At 41.7% G+C, this 23,443-nt stretch overlaps 1 protein-coding gene across 1 annotated transcript in view; it reads left to right on the top strand.

Annotated features, from left to right (window-relative positions):
* Positions 1-3,547: 3,547 nt before the first annotated feature.
* The window catches only part of SPTLC3 (serine palmitoyltransferase long chain base subunit 3), a 293,881-nt gene continuing 273,985 nt past the window's right edge, over positions 3,548-23,443 (top strand). The window contains exons 1-5 of the mRNA XM_064647552.1: positions 3,548-3,692; positions 12,164-12,338; positions 13,178-13,409; positions 15,655-15,752; positions 19,383-19,481. The gene's annotated coding sequence lies outside the window, so the exon portion shown is untranslated. The remainder of the gene's footprint in view (positions 3,693-12,163; positions 12,339-13,177; positions 13,410-15,654; positions 15,753-19,382; positions 19,482-23,443) is intronic.

The raw sequence follows: 23,443 nt of genomic DNA on the forward strand, positions 1-23,443 counted from the left end.
TGATTGTTTCCTGCAGTATCTTTGAAGCATGAGCTGTGAAAGCCCTTACTTAGTTATCTCTATTGTTGTACTGTTTTGTAGGGATATTTGTTGAGCTTATGCATTCAGAGATCTTTTGATCCCCAAAGAAGCAAAAGTCTAAGGGAAAAACAAGGAAGAACAATGAAAATGTTAATCAGTTACATTGTAAAAAGGTTGACGATTAAGCTAATGAGCTAGAGTGAATGAATTCATTTATGTGCTTTATGAAAGGCCTTGTCTAGTAGCATTAATATTTTAATGTTCTATTAATATTATTAAATATGTGGAGATGAAGGGGGAGGATCTTTTGTTTATTCTAAGAAGACAGTTGGCAGAGGAAAGGCCTTGCTTTTCAGTCTCTGATAGATCAGAAAGGACATGGTTAGTGCCAAGAGGCTGTTCTCTGTTGAAAAGTTAATTATATCGTATTATTCAGAATTCTGACTATTTTCTTACTTAACAATTTTCTTCCAGAAGATTTGAGGCTTCATTTTAAATACTTCTGTGGTCAGTGAAGCTGAAGTCCCACTTTCATGATGTCTATCTCCAAGACCTTTCAGATGTTACTAAGCTAATATAAGAAATACTCCATAGTCTGATAGACATGGAAATTTAATTGAGGAAGTCTTCCCCAGTAAAAGTCAGTACCTTCAGAGTTGATCCAAAATTCTGATCAAAGCCTGTTTACAGACATCAAAGTTTTCACTTTTGGTAAGTTGTTAGAGTTCTTACTGCAATACTTGGTACCAAACTGCTACGTTCCTGATCCAAGTTCTCTTATGTGTCCTGCACTTCTCATGTGGAACTGGCTTCAAGCAGGAACTGTCCTATGCCTTGTACTGTACTAATGACACCACCTCTCAAATGTGTGGTAGATACCAATGTGATTTGGTGCAGGAAGGACCACATTGGCATTAGAAGTCTAAGTTGGTATGTTGGAGGAGATGGGTGCTGTTGGCAGCCTCAGATCCTTTGATAAACAGGCAAGAAGCACATATGTGTTTGCACCAGAAAAAAAGGAATTTGAAATGGAAGGAAAAAGTGATAGCATGTTTCTGGGTTGAGGAGGAATTGGCCTCCAAGAGCTGAATTCAGTCTTGCAGGTAATATCCTGCTTGTTGGAGAAGGGACTCCCTGTTCCCACTCAACTGGAAACTCCTCAGGAGCTGACAGCCTCTGCCCCTCACAAGGACAAGGTCCTGTCTAAAACAGGCTCCTTGTGAATGCTCAGCTTTTGGGTGTAGGAACCCAGGATTTCCTGGCCTCTGATAAGCAAGACTAGTTATCCCACAGCCCAGGACAAGCTTAAGAAAGCTGAGAGAGCTTTTTTGGACCTCCCAAGCCCAGCCCTTAGTGAAAGCTGAGATCCTGGCACAGGGGTGAGGTAGGGACTTAAGCCCATCAACAGTATTTGGCCACTGTAAAAAGCAGTGGCTTTGAAAGCCTATTCCTTGCAGGGAATCAGTGGGAGCAGGAATACCTGCTGTTTTCCTGAAGGCAATGAAAGGAGTTGCTTTCTCAGATGGCAGTCTGACCATGTTCAAAATAAAATTAAGAAAAGGCTTCTTGGCATGCTGCTGCATTTCTAGAAGTCTGAATTTATTTTCTCCCCAAGACTTCCTCATAAAGTGAGGCCCTGGCCCAATTGAAATCAGTAGGAGTTGCCCTAGTGACCTCAATAAACCCAGGATTTTCATTTGTAGTGTTCATTTTGTGTGATTATTCCCAAAACACAACATAAAACTGCCCAAGAAAGGCAAATTAATTTTGAAATCCCACTGTAATCTGATTATCTAAAATACAGGTACAAACATTCTATTAAATTTTACAGAACTCCTGCTCATCAGATTTTGTGTGCCTACCCCCAAGCCTTTGTACTACAGTGCTTTATCTTCAGCCATGAATCTACAGACAGAACAGTAAATTTGTATGAGGCTTTATGTATATTTTTACAGTCTGTGTGTGAAATTCATAGCACATACAATGCATAGCGCAGATAAAGTATTTTTAAGATTAGAAAGTGCATGTAAATTGCCTGTAGTCTGTTCACCATGAAGGAGGAAACAGAACCCGCTATTTTGCTTGAAGTCACTGGTATTTTGAAAGAGCTTCTTGAAGTCTGAAAGCTTGTTGATACCATCAGAAATGTATTTATATTAAGCCTTTAATTGTAGCATTTTAAAATCAGCTTTCTAATTGTTTTCTCTAGACAAAAGATAACACAGTTGGCCTTCAGGGATCCTCCACCCTGGTACAATGGGCTTTACATTTGAACAAATCCTTGCAAGGGCAGTTTTCTAGGTCTCATTTTAAAGCTTCACAGTGACATTAAGTGCTGCTTGGGGAGCATCAGTGTTTCAGAAATAGCTGTGGCTGGTTTTAGCCTAACAACAAACAGGGCTGGCATGGGGAGGTATCTGAGTGGGGTTTCCATTTCCCTGAGGGTGAAGCACCTCAGGTTGCTGACAGCAACCTCATGCTGAGCATTGTGTCAAACAGCTCAGCAGCTGGGAGGAATTGGAAGACACAAAGTGCAACGGGAACCTCTGTGTGAAGGCAGTGGTGGAGGCTCCCAGGCCCAGGGCTGTTGTGAGCAAGGCAATTCCACGAGCCAAAGAACTGGGATTGTGCATCACAGTACTCTGGTGATGGAGGGTTATAGCTGGGCTGATGAATGGCATGTGATTGTGATTTCTCACAACCGTGAATCCCATTTTGAATTTTATTGTTATTCTGGGAGAGTTTCCAGCTCTCTTCTACCCTGAGCTGCCTATTCCTACTCTGTGCCAGAGGATCCCATGTGATCGAAGCCCAACGATTCCCTGTGTTCTGAGACTGGGGGCACTGGGAATACCTGGTGGAAAAGGACTGGTTGAGTGAGAGTGGGACATCCCAGTGCTTTGGTGTGCTGCCTGGAAGCTGTCCTGAATGTGCTGAACACTGGCCTAGCATGGCAGGAGAGGCAGGATAATTCCTTTGTGTGTACAGATGTATTTCAGTATTCCCTAGCCTCACTTTCTCCAGCCAATTGCTGGTTGTGCTCAAAAGGGAAAATGAGCATTAATTCACTTTTTTTGTAGGGTGTGAGAGTTATGATTCTGCAAAGGCTAATTCATGCTTCTGTCTTTACAGAGTCAATGGTCCCTGTGGGCTCAGGGGACGTGTTGGGAGACAGGGCTCACATCTACTTTAAAAGCACACATGGAAACATCTGCTTTCTTTAATGCCTTGTTCTTAGGAAGTTGTGGTGCAATAAAATAAATTCATAGACAGCTGGAGCTTGGCTTGCCTGGCTTGTTTCTGCAGTGGGACTTTTTATGAATAAAAGAACGATGGAACCGTATTTAGCATGGAAATCCTGCAGAACTTCCAGAGCATGGGGGTAGCACAGTATAAAGGCACTTCAAGATGTGAGGATATTGCCCCTTGGTTGCAGTCTTAGGCTAAGGTGTGACATGTTCTTGCTTTGTTCTTACCCACTAGGGTGTGCTGGAGGTGGTACCTGCATCAGACACCTTCGGTGCTGAGGGAGAGAAAGCATAAAGATCTGGAATATAGAGGAAAAGCATATAATCAGAAATAATAGCTCTCATCAGACACAGACAATAGATAGCAAACTGGCTTCAGAAAAGATATTCAGGCATCATGGGAACCAAATCAACAGACACAAGGTAAGAATAGGGTCATGACAACTATTTAAATGATTTTTAAAAGTTGATTGTGCTCGTGACTTTCCTAGACCCTACAGAGGGAGAATTTGTTTTGCTGCCTTAGAATACAATCCATACATGTTTCTGCCTTTGTCCTCCACACTTCATATGGCAGTTTCTTCACAATATATGCTACATAAGATGTTTTTCCTGCTCGGTGCCAGGGCATGAGCAGGTTGGCTGACCCTGCTTAGGAAAACAATTTTCAAGTATAGCCTGTAATTGTCGTATGGAGCGCTCTCCTTCACCCCTCTACACGTGGTCTTTGTTGGCTTATAACAAGATGGCAAAGAGCAAGAATCCCGAGACACAGCTGGGAGAAGAAGCTCTCCTGTTTCCAGGGATGGCAGGAGCAGGGTGTTGTGTTCCCTTTTCAAATGCTCCTAATGATTTGATGTGAATCCGGCGTGGGCTCAACATGGTGCCTCTGTGGGGAATTAGCTGGGGCACACAGGATGGCCTTTGCAAGTGCTGTGATTTCTGTGTCACCTTTCTGCCAGCTGCAGGGGGGGGATGGATGATCCCAGATCTGGCAGAACGCCTGCCGAGGTTTGGAACAGATCTGAACTGACAGAGGGAGTTCATGCCAGGTCAGTGTTTCACGGCATTTCTGAGCTGGTATTAGGAGCTTGAAAAGTCACTGAAGTGCAGCATGAGAAATTTAAAAGTTGGGGTCCCTACCAGCTCATAGCAGTCAGTTTTGTTCCTATTTTACAAGCAGAGCTCCCCAGCAGAGCAGTCACAGTGATCATGGGTATCACCATCTCCAGCATACTGGGAAAAGGCAGAAGAGCCTTAAAACTGAAAACTGGAGCTCTAAAAGCAGGTTGTGGAATGGTCACTAAAATCAGCTGAAAGCTACTGTGTTGTCCTGATTCGTTCCTGGCATTTTCCAGGAGCTCAGTCTGTGCTAGCAGGTTTGTTGTCACTGGTTGAAGGTGTATTTTTGTATAATGAAATACAACTCCTGATGTTAGCAGGACTGAGAGCAAACACCTACCATTCCCCATCTAGGGAAGCTGGCATTCAGCACTCCATGGCTGCCTTTGAAAGAAAAAGGAGAGTTGCTTTTCAGCACTGCCAAAAACATGATATTAATTGAACTAAAGCTTGGAATGAAATGTGAGCGTGACTTGATCTAGGAGCAGCCTTATAGAATGAAATGTAAATATATGCAGCACAGGAAGGAACTCATGCATTGAGCTACAGTAGGACTGATGAATTAGTAAGGATGGTCTATCCATAATTTCAATGAGCTGGGACAGACAGGTAGGAGAGAGGAAGATGCACATAGAAAAAGCAATACCAGCAAGTCAGATCAGGAGCCTTCAAAGGAAAAAAATTCAGCCAAGATAAGGGAAAAGAAATCTCCCCTTGGTTTCTGCCATTTGTCATGCATCTCTAGTGATTGTGTAGGTGATGTGCATTTGCTGAGCTCCTGTTAGGACACCACAGTTAGAGAAATTAATTACCCCAGAAGGCCAGAATGAGGTCTTTCAAAGGTCATTATCAGAACTGGTTTCTCATCAATGCACTACTTGATTGGAGGAAAAGACTCAAAATTGCAGGCCTTTGATTGCTGAGAGGGAAGCTTTTAACTGCTTCCTGCTGTTCTGTCATTTTGTGCTAACCCCAAATGGCCCCATTAAATTGATGTCCTGTTTCCCATTCACTGCCCACAAATCACTCTTCTTCTATTAATATAGGAAACATTTGCACATGATGGGAATTGGAGTGGCTAAACAGTAAATCTTAGAGCCAGTAAAAGAACTCAAAAGCATTTACCCAGTGACCAAAGTATTGATTTCCCCCCACCACTTCATAATATTCAGTTGTGAACTTTATCAAAAAATACAGAACCTCACGTCTGCCTTTAGAGAGTCTTTGCACAAATACTGTTCCCAACCAGTGCAGTGGGAGTCAATCTGATTTCTGTGTGACAGCGAATTTCTTGCAGCTAATCAGGAGATAAAACAAAGGCCAGGAGTGATGCAGCTGCTCAGACAGTGGGATGTCATCGCCGACACCGTGTGACACCACGTGTGGCTGCTGTGGGTTAGGGCAGCAATGAAAACAGCACAGCAGCTCTGCTTTCTCAGGCCAGCAATGCCGTGAGAGAGCACCTGGAGCCTGGGAGCTCTTTGGGCTGAAGAGGAGCTGAGCCTCAGGAAGGTTTTTCTTCACTTTGATGGATATCTGAGCTTACACAGTCTTACAGATTTGCACATACACTCTCCCATCTCGTGCCTCGGGTCCTTCCATTGACAGCATTTTACTGAAGTCCACTTTTGCTGTCAGGTTAAACTAAAAGATGCTGACAGTGCACTGGGGTGATACCAGGTCCCTTCTACACCTGCTCAGCTGCAGAGTTCCCCCAGCAGCAGAGGGAAGTGTAGGTAACCGGATAATGAATCCTAAAACAGGACTAGGTAGTGCAGGAATACCCTAATAATGGTCTCAAAGCACTTTGACATAAATGGAGAGGATGGAGTGAGTGAGCAACTTGTAACCTATGGTGCTTGTTGTGAGCAAACAAGAAAAAAAACTAATCCTTTTCCTACTGGCCTTCAGGCAATATTGTTCCCTTCTCTCCTTCATATCCCAGTTCCCCCCACTACATAAAATGGGACGATGAAATCGAGCCCCTCTGCAGAGGGCTTTGATGTCTGCTCATCAAACCTGCTCCACAGGCAGCAGGATCAGGACAGGTGCAACAAAGTCCAGCTCTCCTCAGGCAGCTGAGCTCACTGGTGGGGTCTGTCACCAAAATATTTCCAATATCCTTAAATGTCACTAAACTAAGAAAAGTGGCATTGCTGAAAATCGTGATGAAAGGGGCCTCAGATGTAAATCCTTTCTAAAATCTTTGTAATCCTCAACTGCTTTGGTTCCAACAGATCTTCCCATAAAATGAACTGCCAGCCAAAAGGTAAATATAAATGCAAAATATTCCCAAAGCAAACATGTTACTGGCTTTTAAAACAAGTCCATTTAAATAATGTGGAAATATATTACAGAAACAGAATCTATTCCGATTTATATTTAAAGATGAATTAATGCAAATATCACAGGTTTATCCTGCATTACTCCCTTGAGAGGAGTCACTGGGGAAGCAATTTGTTTCTTGTTAGCTAAGGCAGGGAGCTTTGAAGTTACTGAGTTGTCTGTCTCTGCAAGTAGCCCATTTAATCTTGAGGAAAAGTGTCAGATCTAAGTTGGAGTGAGTTGTGTGTCTGTGCATTGTTTAAAAGTCTGGCAGGAAGAGGTCTTCAGCGTGCAGTGCCACCAACCAGCAGTATGGGGACAGTGGAAGTGGCACGAAGAATGTCTGAGAGAAATCTTTTATCTGCTGTTAACAATGGACATGGAGCCCTGAACAGGGAGTGTCAGCAGAAAGGCCTCAATTGTGCCCTTTTTTTGTCTTTTAAATTGACTCCTACTAGGTTTATAAGGGCTCTCATCACTTGCTTTTTGGTCATATCAATTGAGGATGATTTCTCTGAGAGCTGGTTGCTGGGAAAGCTACCAAAAGAGGCTTTTTTTCCCCAGACGGTGTCATAGTTTTAGGGATGTTCACACACCCCTGCTCCCTTAGCTGTGCTCATTAATCCATTTCTGGAGCTGTGCTGTGACTGGACTAGGTAGATCACCTAGAATTAATTTCTTTTGATTTCAGCTTGGAATACTGTGATCAGTTTGTTGGCACAACTGTGTGGGCAATGAGTTGTGACTGGTTAGGTGGTGGAAGCACAAACCTCTGACAGGCTGTTTCCCTGCACAGAAAAAAATTTAAAAGCTGTTGTCTGAAACTCCAGAGCTGTTGAGTTCACAGCAAACTCCACCTTCATCCCAGAACTGTTTTTCAGAAATCAATTTTTCTACTCTTTAATTACAAATGAGACCCTCAGCTATCCAATAGCACAGCTCCACTGAGCTGGTACACATGAGCTCTACAGCGTCAGCTTTTAGCCTGAAGGTACCAGCCTGGGGTTATCAGCTGCAAAGAAAACCTCTGCAATGTTAAGAGCCTATAAAGCAATTCAGGGAGATCAGTATGCATCTGAAGATAGCTCAAAACAATAGCTAGAGGGGAAATATAAACTGTTTACTGCAATTGGATTTGCACTGAAACCTACCGATGCAAAATTCATAGCCTACATGAATTAATTTGCTCCTGATCACTTCTTACAAAAACTGTGGCTTCTCCCCCCTTCCCTTAATGACTTCTATTCAACAGCTGTGGATTTGCAAAGTGAACTGCAGTAGCAGAGTAGACATAAAAGTTTGGAAATGGCACTAAAATCTGTGAAATGAATTGCCTTTGAAATTTACAGTTGTCACCAGCTTATACCGAATCAAACTTGTCGTGTTTTTATGGACTACACTTAATCTTTGAGCATCTTTCATCTCCCTATCACCTGTGTGTGAGGGAACTATTAGCCCTATTTTACAGATGGAGAAATGAGGCACAGGACACCTGAGAGAGGCCTGGGAATGACTCTGCTCTGTAGCACAGTTTTACTCACAGGAAGACATCCCCTCACCTTTTCTTGTTGGATCAGCTGCAAGATCTCAAATTGGTTTTCCTGATGTACCATGAAATCAGAGAATCACAGAATGGTTTGGGTTGGAAGGGACCTTAAAGATCACCCAGTTCCAACCCCCTGCCATGGGCAGGGACACCTTCCACCAGACCAGGTTGCTCAGAGCTCCAGCCAACCTGGCCTTGAACACTCCCAGAGATGGGGCAGCCACAGCTTCTCTGCCTCAGCACCCTCACAGTAAAGAATTTCTTCCTAATGTCTAATCTAAACCTGCCCTCTGTCAGTTTGAAGATATTCTCCCTTGTCTTGTCACTACAGGCCCTTGCAAATAGTCCCTCTCCATCCTTCTTTTAGGTTCCCTTCAGGTACTGGAAGGCTGCAATTAGGTCACCTCAAAGCTTTCTCTTTTCCAGGCTGAACAACCCAAATTCTCTCAGTCTTTCCTCATAGGAGAGGTGCTCCATCCATCTAATTAACTTGCTCCAACAGATCCATGTCTTTCCTGTGCTGGGGATTCCAGAGCTGGAGGCAGCACTGCAGGTGGGGTCTCCCCAGAGCAGAGCAGAGGGACAGAATTGCTTCCCTCACCTGCTGCCCACAGAATTTAAATCAAGTTCCCACCAGAGACCAGGCAGTGAGTGAAGTGGGCAACATCCCTCCTGGTTTGCAACCACACCTCTGCAGGAGAGGAGAGAGTGGGGTGCTGCTGTTTCAGATGTCCCTGTTCCTCTCAAGGGTGAGCAGAGAGCTGTAGCTAAGTTAATGGTCTCTGCAAATGCTTTATAAAGTCATTTTATGTAATGACCTGGAATTTATATCTTTGCTTATGAAACAGGAGCTGGTGGCTGTTTTAATAATTAGCATGTAGTGTAAATACTATACTGAGCTGAATTCTTTCTTCAGATAGTCTGTGCCTGCTGGTGAAGTCAAGGAGAACTGGGCTGGTATCCAAGGACAGAAGCTGGTTGCTTGTCTAGTTAGGATACATTGAAAGCATTAGTAATGAGATGTGAGAAGAATAAATAAGCCTATTTACCATGTGGAAGAGAGCTGCCTTACAGAGGTTAGCTGCAAAATGACTAGTTAAGAGCTGCAGTCAACTGCCCCCCCCCCAAAATTCCAGGCTCTCCTGCCTTCCCTTTCCCTATCAAGCCAGGAGTGAGCCCTAGGAAATGATTTAAAGGGACAACCCTGCAGTAAGGAGGTCTAGTCCAATGTATTCTGCTGGAAAGGTCCCTTTTGTCTGAGGAGCTGAAGATGTGAATGATGACATTTATGCAGGGAATTTAAGTGATTCCATGCTTGTGTACAGGATGGGAGCAAAAGAGGCCCTGGCTCTTTTTAGGCTAATTGAGATCAGCCAATGCAGAGGAGGATCACCTGCAAGCAGGCTTAGAGTTGAGGAGGATACAGAACATCATATGGAACATTACACTCCAGAAATCAGCTGTGAAGGAAGTTATGGGTCTGGTTCAGGACTGAAAATCGTTTACAGAGCCTTGGACCATGGGATCTAATACAAATTGTAACACACAAGTAAAAGTTATTTCAGGTTTAGAAATCTGTGCAGCATGAATTTTGTAGCTGCAGTTTACCCTTTAATGGTTGGAGAGTTGTTATATAAATAGTATAAACCAGGCACTGTGCAGACAGGGTGGGAAGAGAGAGCTCATTTCTCTTGACTAAAAGAGTTCCCTTTAAAAGAGATCCCTTAAGAAGTGGGAATACGGTTGCTGTGAAGGGCAGAAAAGAGTGTGATCCACAGCTTGGTGGAAGGCCTTGTCAGCCAAAGCAGCATCTTCTCTAAGTAAGGATTTCACAGCAGAATTAAAAATACATCAGGTCTAAGATCTCTATAAGGGGTTTCTAAAAAAGATATGTGGGAAAAAGAGCACAACAGAGCGGGCAGATCCTGCTGGCCCAAGTGGCTGCAAGCCAGGGGCAGGGAGAGCGTGGGTCTGCACTTCTGCTGGAGAATTACAAATAAAGGAACAATTGGGAAAGGCAAGGTGTAATTCATGAAGCAGCCAGAATTTGTTTCATGTTTCTCAGGATTTAAAGCTAATCACAAGCTAAGTTTACCCTCCTGATTCCTCCTTCCACTCCACACCTCCAGGATGTTCTAATTTATAGCCCTCCAGATTCTTGTGCTTTTCCTGAGTGTGATGTACATGGATGGAGCAGTCTAATATCTCAGTGGCTGCAGAAGCCTGACAGTGTTTTCACATTGCTTCTCCCTCCAATAAATCAAAGCGTTCAGAACTGAAGGCTGCATACCCAATGAAAGTCCTGTGGCAGGGGGGGACGGCTGTTCCTTCATTTTTCCAGCTGTGAATCTCCTGGATGGCATTCCTGCTGACTGGAGTGCCTTGCAGCAGTTATATAATTGCAAGTCAAAATTTCTCTGGTTCGCCAAATTGCTGAACCAGAAGGGTTTGCTTACTAAAGGACTGGAGGGAAGAAGCTGGAAGGGAGACATAAAGGCAAGAGGCTGTATAAACTGTTGGGCTGTGATCAGCATTTTGATCATTTTAGGAATTTGTCAAAGGGGAGGGGGGGAAGTTGTGTGGTGAGAGATGGGTGAATAATTAATCATGTATAATTTAGTCAATGAATTTTGCTGATTGGGGATTTTCTACAAATGGATTCCTCTGTGTGTCAAATGTTCTTCAACAGCTCTTTTCAGTGAATAATTTTTGAGTTGTAGCTGTATCCTGAGGAGTTCATTGAGGTATTTGATAATTAAATACTGAGAAATAAGTGAGAGTACAAGCACAGCAAAATATAATCCCATAAAATGCTGTGTGCATAGTACCATTGATTTCTTAAGGTGTAAGACAGGAAAAGTTTGCTTGATCTTTCATCACTGTCTAATCTTTGAAGAGGTCACTTTAAATCTTGAAAGCCATGAAATTTGAGGTACTTGGAGTGAATTACTCAGTTTTGGGGATCTGAATGCCTATCTATCTCCACATGACTGTGTGTATGAAATGCAAATCTTGTACAGACAACTAAGCCTATTTCTTTCACTTATTATTAGTTATTCTTACTTTCCTCTCATCCCTTCATTAACCTGCTGTGCTCTTCCTAGATTGCATCAGAGATTACTCAAATAGGGCAGTTTCCTGTAAAGTATTTGCAACAGAGCCCAAGCATCATTCAAAAATTCAAAGATCTTAATAATGATCCATAGTAATAATTTCCAAAGCTCTGAGGAAGATGCTGATATTCCTTAACCTCCACTCCTTGCGCAACCTTGGGCAGATCAATTATTTGGAGAAGTTTTGTTATCACCATCTTACAGCTAAAGCCCATTTGGATGATAAAAATCACTTGCAGTCGTGAAGCAAAGATCTCAGAGACCTGCATCCCCAGAACTGCAATGGTAGTTAGGGGAACACGTGCTCCAGGGGTCTGCAGAATCCAGTGTCATAGCAAAATACAGAACACAGCAAACTGCAGATGCTGTTGATGAAATAAAACTGCAGATCAAAAAAAATAATAAGATCACACACTGTTTAGGTGAAAGACTTTACTGGATAAGACACGGATTTTTAAGCATTAATTCTTGCAGTGGCATTTCACCTATTTAATTTAAACTGGTGCCCACGAGAAAACTCTGGACAACCCAGTGGAACTCAAGCCAGGGCCAAAAATTGTCCTGAATTCATTAGCAGTGAAACAGATGGTACATCCATTCGAGAAGGCAGTAGCTTAAAATAAAATAGGACACTATATTCTAATTCTATATTGCCATGTAGCTTTATCCTGCAGAGTCACACTCCAAGTAGCACAACTGGCCCTTCAGAGAAACATGTGCTCTGCTCTGTGCATGTGTTTGCAGCTCACAAGCAGATTGCTAATGTGGTGGTTTTCTGTTTGTTCCAGTGCTTTCTCTTAGGAGGATGCTCATGACAGTTTGATTACTTGAAATCTGAGGAGAAAATGCCCAACCAAAGAAATCAGTTGACACAGAGGAAAACCAGCAGCACATTAAAATAAGAAAACCAGGAGGTTTTGTGAAGGACACAATTGCGTGTTTGCGTGTTGCTGAAACACAGAGGTACTTTTAATAACTCTTTAAACCTCATCTTTTTCTAATAATCTGCATAATCCTCACCTAGGATTGCCAGGGAGTAATTTGTGACTGCTGTCTGTATGACAGGGAGAAAAGCAAAGCTGCTTGACAGAACATGAAAGGTTTGTGCCACTGAAGTTTTATGCAGCCACTGCTAAATCTTTCATGCTTGAAACAATGATGAAAAATGATTGTCAGCTATGAAACCAAAATTATATCAATCTGCTTCAGGGCTGTGGGGTGTTTTTTTCTTCATTTGAAAACATGACCCAGCCTAGCACAGTTCACTTACCAACCTCAAGTGTTCTGCCAGGATTGAAAAAGAATAGAACTGAGTCAGGAAGGGTGAATGTATTTCATGCTTCACAAATATATGTGGTGGGGTGGGAAGGAGAGAATGCCAAAAATAAAATCAAGCAGGTCAGTGCCCAAATACCTCATCCTGATTGTCTTTATATAACACATGTAACAGACAGTGCAGTAGCTCTCTGAATTTCCAAGGGGAATATTCAATGCAGAGTAGCTGAAATGGAAGCTAAATGTGGCTGGAGGCTTTAGTTCCCCAGCAATGCTGCTGCAGGTAGTTTTTCTGGCTGTAAAACAAAACAATCCTTAAAGCTGAATGCTGAGAAGCAGAAGTTTGGGGCTGAGTTGGCTTGTCATCTCTATCAAAATCTGGTCTTAATGAATATCTCGTTAGCTACTCCCACACCTGCTTTTTCCTATGCGGAGGCCTTCGGGATGCTAAAAAAAAAAAAGGGACCAAGTGGGGAACAAGAACAAATGTTTAAATTATCACCATGAACTCTGTTTGATATGCACAGGGAGAGAGGCTGCATGGAGCTGCTGCTGCAAACAGAGCCCAGGGTATGTGCACTCCATCTATGCCATTGCATGCCCATGGCACTACTGGGATTGCTGGAGGAGTCCTGTGGAAGAGAAGTCCTCAGGCCTTGAAGGGGAGAAGGTAGTTTGATGCCAGCCTGTTAGGACTGAAGCACATTGTCCTGCTGTTGCTGTGCAGAAAAGCTGAATCACTGAGAACCTTGCTCCTCTGTGAGTCTGCTTGTACGGTTCATTTTGGGGACTGGCAATAAAAAAAATAATCCTTTCAACCCTCATGGCAAGGGGACTTTATCTAGACAACATCCATTCTGCATTGCAGGTAATTTTTTAGAGTTATTTTTGGAGGGAAACAGGAGTGACACAGCTTGGCTACTACTCTTCTCAGACATGAGGGAGAGGTCCCATCGGTGCAGTGCCCTCAGCAGTCCCCCTGCAAGGGCTCTTTCCCTCCCCACGCTGAACACTGATCAGCCAGAAGCTGAAGGGGGCCAGATTCTCCCCTCCAAAGCTCTGTTGTCTTCTCCATGACAAGTATTTGCAGATCTTCTCAGCTGTTTGCTTTGCAAAGTTGCGTTCTAATATCTTGATTATAATTTGAAGCTGATTATCATGCGTGCACACAGTCAGCCTCGAACATATGGGAACCTTTCAGAGATTGTGCTAGTACTGAAGAGATGCTACTCAGTGATTAGTCACCAAGACTGTGGTATAAATTGATACTTCTCTCTGCCTCTGCTCTCCTTCCCATTGCTGCTGCTTATTGTCTGTACCACCTCTGACAGAGGAGTTGGAGGTCAGACAAAGAAATAAATGAAATACAGTCTAGAAAGAAAAGGGTTATAAAGATAAATGGTACTATTCAAATGTGATGCACTAGCAGGTGTGCTGCATAGTAAGGAGGGCTGCATGTTGAGCTGTGTCACCTCACTTGTTTGCAATGCTGCTGCTTCTTTTTCTTCCACTGTTTTGCTGTAGAGAAGACATTAAGCCATTTTATCCTCAAAATCCAAATGTTTCATTTTGGCTAAAGCTTTTTTTTTCTCTTTGGTGAGAGAAGACAGCCCTGTGCCCTGCAGAATTCCTTGAGAATCAAAAGAATAATTTCAAGCAGTTAGATAGGTGGATATTGTCCTCTCAGTGTTAACTTACCTGCTCACCCCCCCCAAAAAAACCGCAAAAATATTGTCTACGTTGTCAGATAACCACGTTGTTCAGGAGGTTCCCTCAGTAAGATCTGGGCCTATGAAGCCCCATGTCTTTACTGCTCCTTCAGGAACTCTGCACCTTGGATGTTAGGCAGGAAAAATCAGCTTGTTCTTGCAGCTGAGCATCCTGCAAAGGCAGTCCCCATGTGGCAGGGATGTGCTGTATGGCAGGGCGAGAAGTAAAGGGGTAGAGCAGCATGACAGGACCAGAAGCCAGCAGCTGGTATTGTTGTACTTGTGCATCTGCATTATAAGAGTTTATATGATTAAATTGTTCCACAAGGTAGCTCTAATGAAGTTATAAAAAGTCTCATCAACGTTCCAGCTGGTAGGTAGCAGAATGTGAGATGCAACTGATGGTCAAATGTACACTCTAATCAGCCATGAGCAATTTTATTTAATTAACTTTGGTTTACTTGAGAGAGACTTAAATTTTGATCAAAATACTCTCTAATTTTGAATCTTCTTTTGGCCTAATTCTTAAAATATGAATACTCAAATGCATTTGACCTTTCAAGCCAGAACATGGCTGATCCTCATGGTTTAAACCTCTAATTATACAAATGAACTCATAAAATTGTCTCTTCTTTTATACTCCTTTATCTCAATAGCTTTCCTTAGAAAACACCAGAAATTTAACTAAGGGAGAGAGGGGGGGGCTAGTTAGAAGCTTCTGATTTAAGTCTCAGGGGATTTTTTCTTTTATTGATGATGTGACTGAATTTGTTTTTTTCATCTTCCTTAAAAAAAGCTTATTTTTAGGGATGTCTTACTTCTATATCACCAAAGATTGGTGCTTTGGAACAGCATAGCCTGCTGAATTTACTCTTAGTGAGAAATAGGTGCTCTCTACCAGCACCATCCTGTGCATGCTTTATGTGTGCCTAAAATGAGGTGCCATGTTTCAATGAATAAGAGTAGTGTGTCAGTAAAAACTCCCATTGATTTATTCTTCACCAAAATTCTTTTCCTTGATAATGCTTTCTATTTTTGAAATGAGCTGCATTTAAAAGTGCTCAAGTTTACATAGAAAGTCAAAGCTTTTTTTAGGGTGGTTTTTTTCCTTTTTTTTTTACACTACTTTCATGCAAAAAGTACTACATTTTCTGTGTTAAAAATACAAAAGCAAAATAACATAATAAAGGCTGTGCGTGATGCAGCATCTGCTAACACTGTCCCTATTCACTGTAATCAGGATGGTCAGATACCTTTCCACATTTAAAAGTGTATTTTCTCTTTTACTTTCACAGGAATAAACTTCCAGATCTCAGGTCTTCTCATACCACTGGACAGGACAACATGCCTGAAGTGATTGTAAAGAACACTTCATACAAAGGAAATAAATGAGGTAATTTGTCCTAATCAGGTCTTGTCCTGAATGGATTGTTAAATCCTTACATGAAACAAGTTTTCTTTCCCTTTCATTACACTTCTTTTTATCATTAACTCTTCTAATTAAATGTCATTGCTTCTATAAAATAAAGTCCTTCAAAACTAGCTTGTGTCTTTGGCCACAATTACATTGCAGCAATGAGCTCCACTTGGAATTTCTCTCTTCAGGTTTTTCCAAAGATACCTTTCTTTTAAAAAGAAAAATTTGTCCTTTAAAAGGAAAAGTTAGTCTTTTAAAATAGGGTTTTTTTGCTTAAGAAAATTGAATTGAAAAAATCCACTTTCTCTCCTCTCTTTTCAAATAAACTCACATTCAGGAAAAGACTTAGTTTGGAAGAAGTCATACAGAAAGATAAAAGGTTTGAAAAGCTGTTGGAGTTTTTTTAGAAACTGATTGTTATACTTGGAGAACCAAACAAAAATAAATTATCAAAGATAATTTTCCTTCCTTCTTCTAATAAGACCTCATCATCTAATGCAAAACTGAGGCAGGTAAACAAATTTTGCCCCATCACTGTTGCATCAAACTCAAAGTTAATGTTCTGCAATTATTACAATAATAAGGAAAACGATCTCAAAGCAAGGAAATTGGGCAACAAAGGACAGGGAAAGGCAGGAAGCTCCATATCCAACAGACCTATGCATTTTCTATTGCAGCATCTTCTCTTTCAGCAGGGCATATTCCAACCATGTCAGAAGATAGTTCAAGAAATATTACAGGGCAATTTATAGAAAATTGTGCCAGCACAGAGTTCCTGGTCCTTAGTGTGCAAATCTTGCTTTCACTGTTCCACCTGTGCTGTGAAACACAAATCCATGCACACATACAACCCCCTCCAGGTGTTTTGGTTTGCAGTACACTACAGTGTTTTTCATGCTTTTTTGGAAGCCAGCTAAACAGCTGACCTGTTTTGCTACTTTGTGGCATAAAATCCTCAGGCTGAAAAGGAGCTTCTCCTTCAGTCATCTCTAAATCATTCACCTTTCATTTTATTGAGTGCCTTCTAGTCAACATAGTAGAGAATGACTAGAAATGCTGCAGTGACCTTCATGGAATTTTCATATTTGCTTCTATTTCCAAGCCATTTTAAGAACCCTATTCTTACTTACCAGTTTTCACCTTAAATATTTCTGTCTTGAATACTTCAGTAACTGATTGGAACTTTACTAGGAGTCAGGAAGGGAAGAAAACAAAACTAATTTAATGAGGACAGAGAGAAGCAAGTTCATTTTCTCAACCCACTGTCTTGAAGCTCAACCCCTGGGGGAAGGTCCGTGGGGTTCAGCACTGCAGGTGAATGACTCTGGTCCAGAATGATTTCATCTCTCTGAAAAGGTAGTTAAAGTGTGTGACAATTTTGTCTAAACTGCCAAGTTTTCCTAGAAATAGTGCTCCAGGTTTTCATAAGCCTGGAGACATTTTTGTCATTTCAGCCTCATTTGGCTTATTACATCCTGTCACCCATGTCCAGATAAACCGCCTCTGTTACAAACCCACATCTTCTCTATCAACAAGCCTTTCAGTCCCATGGCCATTAGGAAAGCCCTAACATTTGATCTGCCATTGATGAGAGGAAGGTTTCAATTTGTGGTTGCCAGCCTGCAAAAATGATCTGCAAATGGCACGTTGCAGGATGTAATTTCGTATCCTGCAGGATGGTGTTCAAGTCCTCTCGCTTCCCTTCAGTGTGAAGGTCATTCCTCCAGATCTGACATTACTGTTGCTCCAAGTGACATGGGAACTATACCACAAGCTTAATTTAGAATAAAAGCACAGTATAATAATGTTTCATGTCCATTTGTTTTCTATGATTTGACAAAAATGTTAATTTCTCACTGAGCTGGAAATAAGACTAGTCCTTAAGAGAACAAAGTATTTGGGACTATGTTTCTCTCTTGTTCAAACTAGTGGATCAGTCCTCAAGTGATTCTTTATTTTTAGTAGGAAATATTCCCTCATTTCCTCCATTGCTTTTTTTAAAGCAGCCAAGCACTTACCAACCACCTTTTTACAGCTTTTCTTCTCACCAAACTTTCCTGAGACTGTAACTGTTCAATACTACAAATCCATGTTTCCTGGTATTGATGAATCTGGCTCTTGGAAAGCCTGAGTTACAGTGATTAACTATCTGATTAAACCAAGAAAAAGAGCTGCCTTGAGGGTTTGAAAGACGTGCCCTTCAGAAGATTTAATTCCATGATCTCCCTAATCAGTGTTTGTAAGTTCAGCGTACATCCTATGCACATCTTTTAAATCACTGCAGATTGCATATTGGCTGGTGGTGTTATCACAAATTAGCAGTACAATATCAGTTTCTCTGATGCAGGGAACTCTGAACAGGAATCGTTTGCATTTCTATTTGAGCCTCCTGGAGACAAATATCATGAAATGAATAGCCTTTTAATTTAATTGGCTTCCAAGGCGAGTCTGAGAATAGAAAGCACAATGCAGTGCACAGTTACTGTAGAAACGGCTGAGGTCAAAAGCTCAGCTTGCAGACCCTACATCAGTCACCACTGCTCCTGCAGTAATTTTTTTTAATTCTCACTGCATCTCCATCAGACCCCAGGAAGCCAGATAATTCAGCGTTACTATTCCAAGTGGAAGTGCTGGGTCATTTGTCACTGGTCGGATCATGCCATGGAATCTGTTTTAAAAAAAAGCTGCTGAAATGAAAAACTACATTTTATCAGTGCTCTTATATATCAGCCACAAGAATTAGATGAGGCTGAAAAAGAAAGAAAAAAGAGAGGAAAAATCTGTCTTTCTTTCTCATATAAGAATAAGGGAGACAGAACAAGGCAAGGAAAAGTGGTACAAAATGGATAATAGTCTGCCAAGAAACCCTCTTTCAAAACCATCTTTCTGTTACAGTTAAGATTTCTGTGTCATTTAGTGGAGCCAGCCATGCTGAATGCAATGAAATCAAAAAGGGAGATAATATCATGCTAATATTCAAAACTCCTGCACTCTTTTGACTGTAGAAATAAAGAGCTACAGCTCTTGTAAAACTCAAGCTAGCCTAGGAGCTCATCAATGAACACAGTGCTAAATGTAGAAAAGGGATTTCTTGACTATTTTTGGACTGGCTACTGCAGGATCTGTGCTGCTACTTCAGCTTGAATTCATTCATCTGTCTGCAGAAAAGTTCAGAACTCCTCCTCTGTGTCTGATCCCATATGCTTGTGCTGGCTCAAAAAACTGACACAAAGCACTCCCATATGTGTCAAACTCAGCTGCACAAAGGGGATCACATTAACTTCCCATTTCAGTGTTGGACTGTTGATTTTTAAAAGCACAAAAGTTCTTTTCAGCAGGTCTTGCATGAACAGTTGTTGGCATTTTTAATATTTCCTATTACTGCAGTAAATTATTACATACAACTGTATTATTATTATGAATTATTATATGCTGAAGGAGAAGGAGGGGGTAATACTTTCCAACTAAAAATATCCTAGAAGCCACTGTTCTTTCCAAGGAGGGAAAAGACTTGTGTTCAGCTCATTCACAACTTCTCCAGGTAACCTGTGCCAGTGCCTCACCATCTTCACAGTAAAGAATTTCTTTCTTTCTACTCTTTTTCAGTTTCAAGCAATCCCCTCTTGTCCTGTAACAACATCCTCTTGTCCATTGTCCATGGTGGAAACAAACTCTGCTTAATTGTGGTCAGGCTGCTGTGAACAGGTAAGGTGGACTCATGCAGGTTGACTTCTCTGCCTTGAATTTAAACACTTAATTAGTTAGAATTGATTTCTCTCAAGTACCCTGATGGAGACAACCCCAAAATTAAAGGGATTAGCCTCCAGTTTAACTCTACTGAAAAAGCTAATTGGGGAGAAAATGAAAGGAAAACATGTAAAAGAGACTTTTAAAGGGAAAAAGAAATGCCATCTAAGGTGAGTTTGACACAGGCACTGTGCCTCCTTGGTAACCTTGCATATCATCCCTTACCTTTCAGATGTTTTTTACATCTGTTATGTTTCAGCAAGTCCAAAAGAAGAAGTATTTGGCACCTTAAAACACATTGTCACTGCTGGTAAAATTGTGTATTTCTCCCTCTTTGAAAACTGATATTCCTCAGGTAATGTTGGAATTAGAATCAAAGCTTTTCCTTTTCTCAATATTCAGCTCTAACTATTGAGAAATTCTGATTTTCTGTTGAAGAAGCCAAGCTTCTAATAGGAATGTTTCCCTTAATCCAGCCCAGTGTTTCCAAGTACTCTGCCTTCCAGAGGAAATCCTGGTGTAGTGACCTTTGAATATTTATCAGGAGGCATAAGGTTTCTGAGGGTTGTACCCTACCTGTAGAGAAAAGCTCTCTGTAGGAGCAGATTTGATAATTATATAGAAAAGAGGACTTGTTTCCCTGTAAAATGATCCACACCTGGCCTATCCTCACTCCCCAGTATGCTAAATATTGTGTGCATTTTCTAAAGGATGTTAAAACATGGCTGTCAAAAAAACTAAAGTGAGAGAGGAGCTCATATAATGCATCAGGGGGAGAAAAAAATCAGGGTGTATAAATGGAGAAAAAGGCTGTGTCAGCCCTTATGGAAATAACACATTTTCTTCATAATCTCCTGATACTGGAACAGACAGTTCCAAAGAGCAGCTGTCCTGATACTGGCTGGAAAATGAAAGGAGGCTGGAAAACAGGGGAGCCTGCTAGCTGTAATCTGCACAATATGTGAGCACTAGGAGATTGTTTTAAAGCATAAATTCAGCAGGGTGGGGAAGGGGTCAGCAAAGAGACCAGAGGTGGCACAAAACTGGGCTGGGAAAGTGCTGGTCCTGCAAAAGGGTTAAGGGCAGAGTGGGGCATTCCTACCAGGAGCTACTGCAGATTAACGGGAAACTGGCCCAGGTGCAAATCTCCCTTCACCACCACCTGAGTGATTGAAGGAGCCATCCCCACCCCCTCCTCTAAATCATCGTGGGGTTTTGTCTTGTGATTTCAGACTCCTGAATCCAGTTAAAATATTTTTGTTGGGAAAAAAACCCCCACAAAACTATGAGCAGAGAAATACCTCCTTCTTCAAAAATCAGCTTTGAACTGGAAGGCAGCACAAATACTTTATTGTGTTAATCCTCAAGACAGCCACGGCAAGAATTAGAGTGGAACCTCTTTCGGGTAGTGTGATGTGTACTCCCAAAATCTTTGCCTTGCATGTTCATGTTTATTTTTCATCTTCTTAGCATTCCCCTTGGTGAGTGCCTCATTCTGACAGCTTATCACAGTATTTTAGGATGCCTGTACACCTTCATGGGCCATTTCCCAGGTAGTAAGTGGGTTCTCCAGGGATATTCTTGTCTCTGCAGCAAGTTTAATATGGGCTGTGATGGCTGTATGGAGGTGGGGTTGAGGCAGCAGGAGGTAGGAGGAGTAGGGCTGTAGGATAAGGTGGAGAATGCTTGCAAATAGGGCAATGCATTGGTGGTTTTGCCAAGGGGAGCTGTTGGCAGGAGATTGGATCAATGAATGTACTCAATAGCAGCCATGCATCTTTTATGAGTGATTCCTTCCAACTACCAGGTAGGTTTCTAGTCTACTGTTTCACTTTTTTAGGGAACTAGGCTATCCTGTCAGATATGTCCCTTTCTCAGGGTATTTTTCTTGCATGGAGCTGTAAAACAATACAAATCAAACCAGCTCATCTGATAAGAGTTTTTGGGGTCGTGCTCTGTCTCACGGTAGCATGAGAGGAGGGACAACAGAAGAGAGCAGCTCATCCTCCAAACACTTCAACACTGAGGCTGCCTCTCACAATTCCAACATAATTATTTGTTACAAAGGACAGATTCCACTTTCCTGGTTTTGGTACCGTTCCTGGGAACAGCTGCTGCTCTCCATTGAATAAATGCCTATGTTCAGATCTGCTGAGTATCCCATGTCCTGTAGGGCACATGTGCATTCTCTAGATTTTGTCCTGGAAGGGAGGTGAAAAATGTAACAGGTCTAGCCTGTGCTATAATCAAAGATTTATAAGCAGCCATGCATTTTTTATGCATATAAAGTAATAAGAGCTGTAGAGTAAAAGCAGAAATGTGACATTAAATGGTTGCTCTTGCCGATTTTCCGCACGGTGTGATCAAAGCACCATTTCAGCACCAGAGTTGCAAGACTGCACCCTCTGACAGGGAGACAATGATTTGATCAGGCTCCAGTTAAGGCCAGGAGCATCCTCTGCTTGAGGGCCAGCTTAGTTTCTCTTGCATAAAGTCAGAAGCAGCTCAGCTGGCCAGACCAAATGGCTAATAAAGGGATGTTTTGTAATGCATCCTTTCTTTTCATTCCCATAACCACCAACTTCAAAGCCAGTGTTTAAAATAAAGAAAAAAAATAAATGTGGTTGTGATTGACACAGAAAGAAAGCACTAACACAGGGTAGATCTGTAACCCTCTGCTTGACAGAGAAGAAATCTGTTCCTTCTCTTCATATATATTTTCCAGTGTATTAATCTTTTTTTTAGTGTTTTCTTTTTCCTGAGCATCCCACTTTCTCTTTTTGTAGTTAGCTGCCAGAGAGATGTATTTTCTCTTACTGACTGCATCAGAATTTCCTAAGGTTAGGGAAACTGGTGCTTCTGGGGAATTATTGAATTCAAGTTATTTGGTGATACTTCTTCCTGCTCCTGCAAGCCCTGCAGGACAGCTAAGGCATTTTTCATTTCACTTTCTGGAACATTTAGGTCACTGATTTGTCTGCTAGCCTGGTAGTGTTTTATTTTCACATTGTATATGAACAAGTGTAAAGTTCTGTGAGCATAATAAAGTCAGTGTGAAAAGAGACTAAGGTTCATCACAGGATTTCTTGCAAGTTAATTGTTGGAAGCATTGGCACGCAATCTGGCTTGCTTAGCAAATTGATTTAAATGGTTGGAGCAAGAGGCAGCATTGTATCTAAACTTGGTCAGATTTGTCTTAAGAAAAGTTTGTTTTAGAAATGTAACAAAAAAAAAAAAGTAGATGCAAACAGCTGGTGTTTTGCTGTTTTGTGACCTGCCTTAAATGCTCTGTGTGGAGAATCCTGTTGAAGGGAAGGGTCTGGCATGTGCTGCTTTGCTGAATTCTGCTTGATGCTTTTGTGGCCTAAGCAAAGTTTTGGTTCAGCAGCTACAATTTGGGGAACAAATATTGATTATTTGGTGCCCCAGACATGCCAGATATTTTCTATTTTAGCACTGAATTCTACTATTTTTGCACTGAGTTCTACTGTTGTGTTCTTAGCCTCGATGTATTTGATGATACGTCCTTTGGAGTAGCTGCAGTATCAAAATTGTTAATTTTCTGCCACTCAGCACGTGTGCTGCTATACCCTCCAGCTTTTCCTCTTTGAAGCCCTGGCATCCTGCTTTGCCCAAGTGTTTCCTGTGAGAGAACTAAGCCTGCTTGCGTGGCCCTGGCTTGTTTCTCTTTGGCCTGAGAAGCTAATCTTCACAATTATTGTCACCAATTCAAGCCCATCCAAGTAGCTGGCTTTGAGAATATTTGAAATACTGCTGCCACTGTTTCAGAGACCCAGATGTACTAGCTTGAAACATTTATGCTATTAAAAGAGCTGTGAGAAATTTTGGATGAGTCTTCTGTTGACTTTGCAGCCAAGATTTCACCCTTTCATTATCAGACCAGCTTTCAAAGTTTTGAT

Source organism: Pseudopipra pipra, chromosome 3, assembly GCF_036250125.1.
Source record: "Pseudopipra pipra isolate bDixPip1 chromosome 3, bDixPip1.hap1, whole genome shotgun sequence".
Lineage (NCBI taxonomy): Eukaryota > Metazoa > Chordata > Aves > Passeriformes > Pipridae > Pseudopipra > Pseudopipra pipra.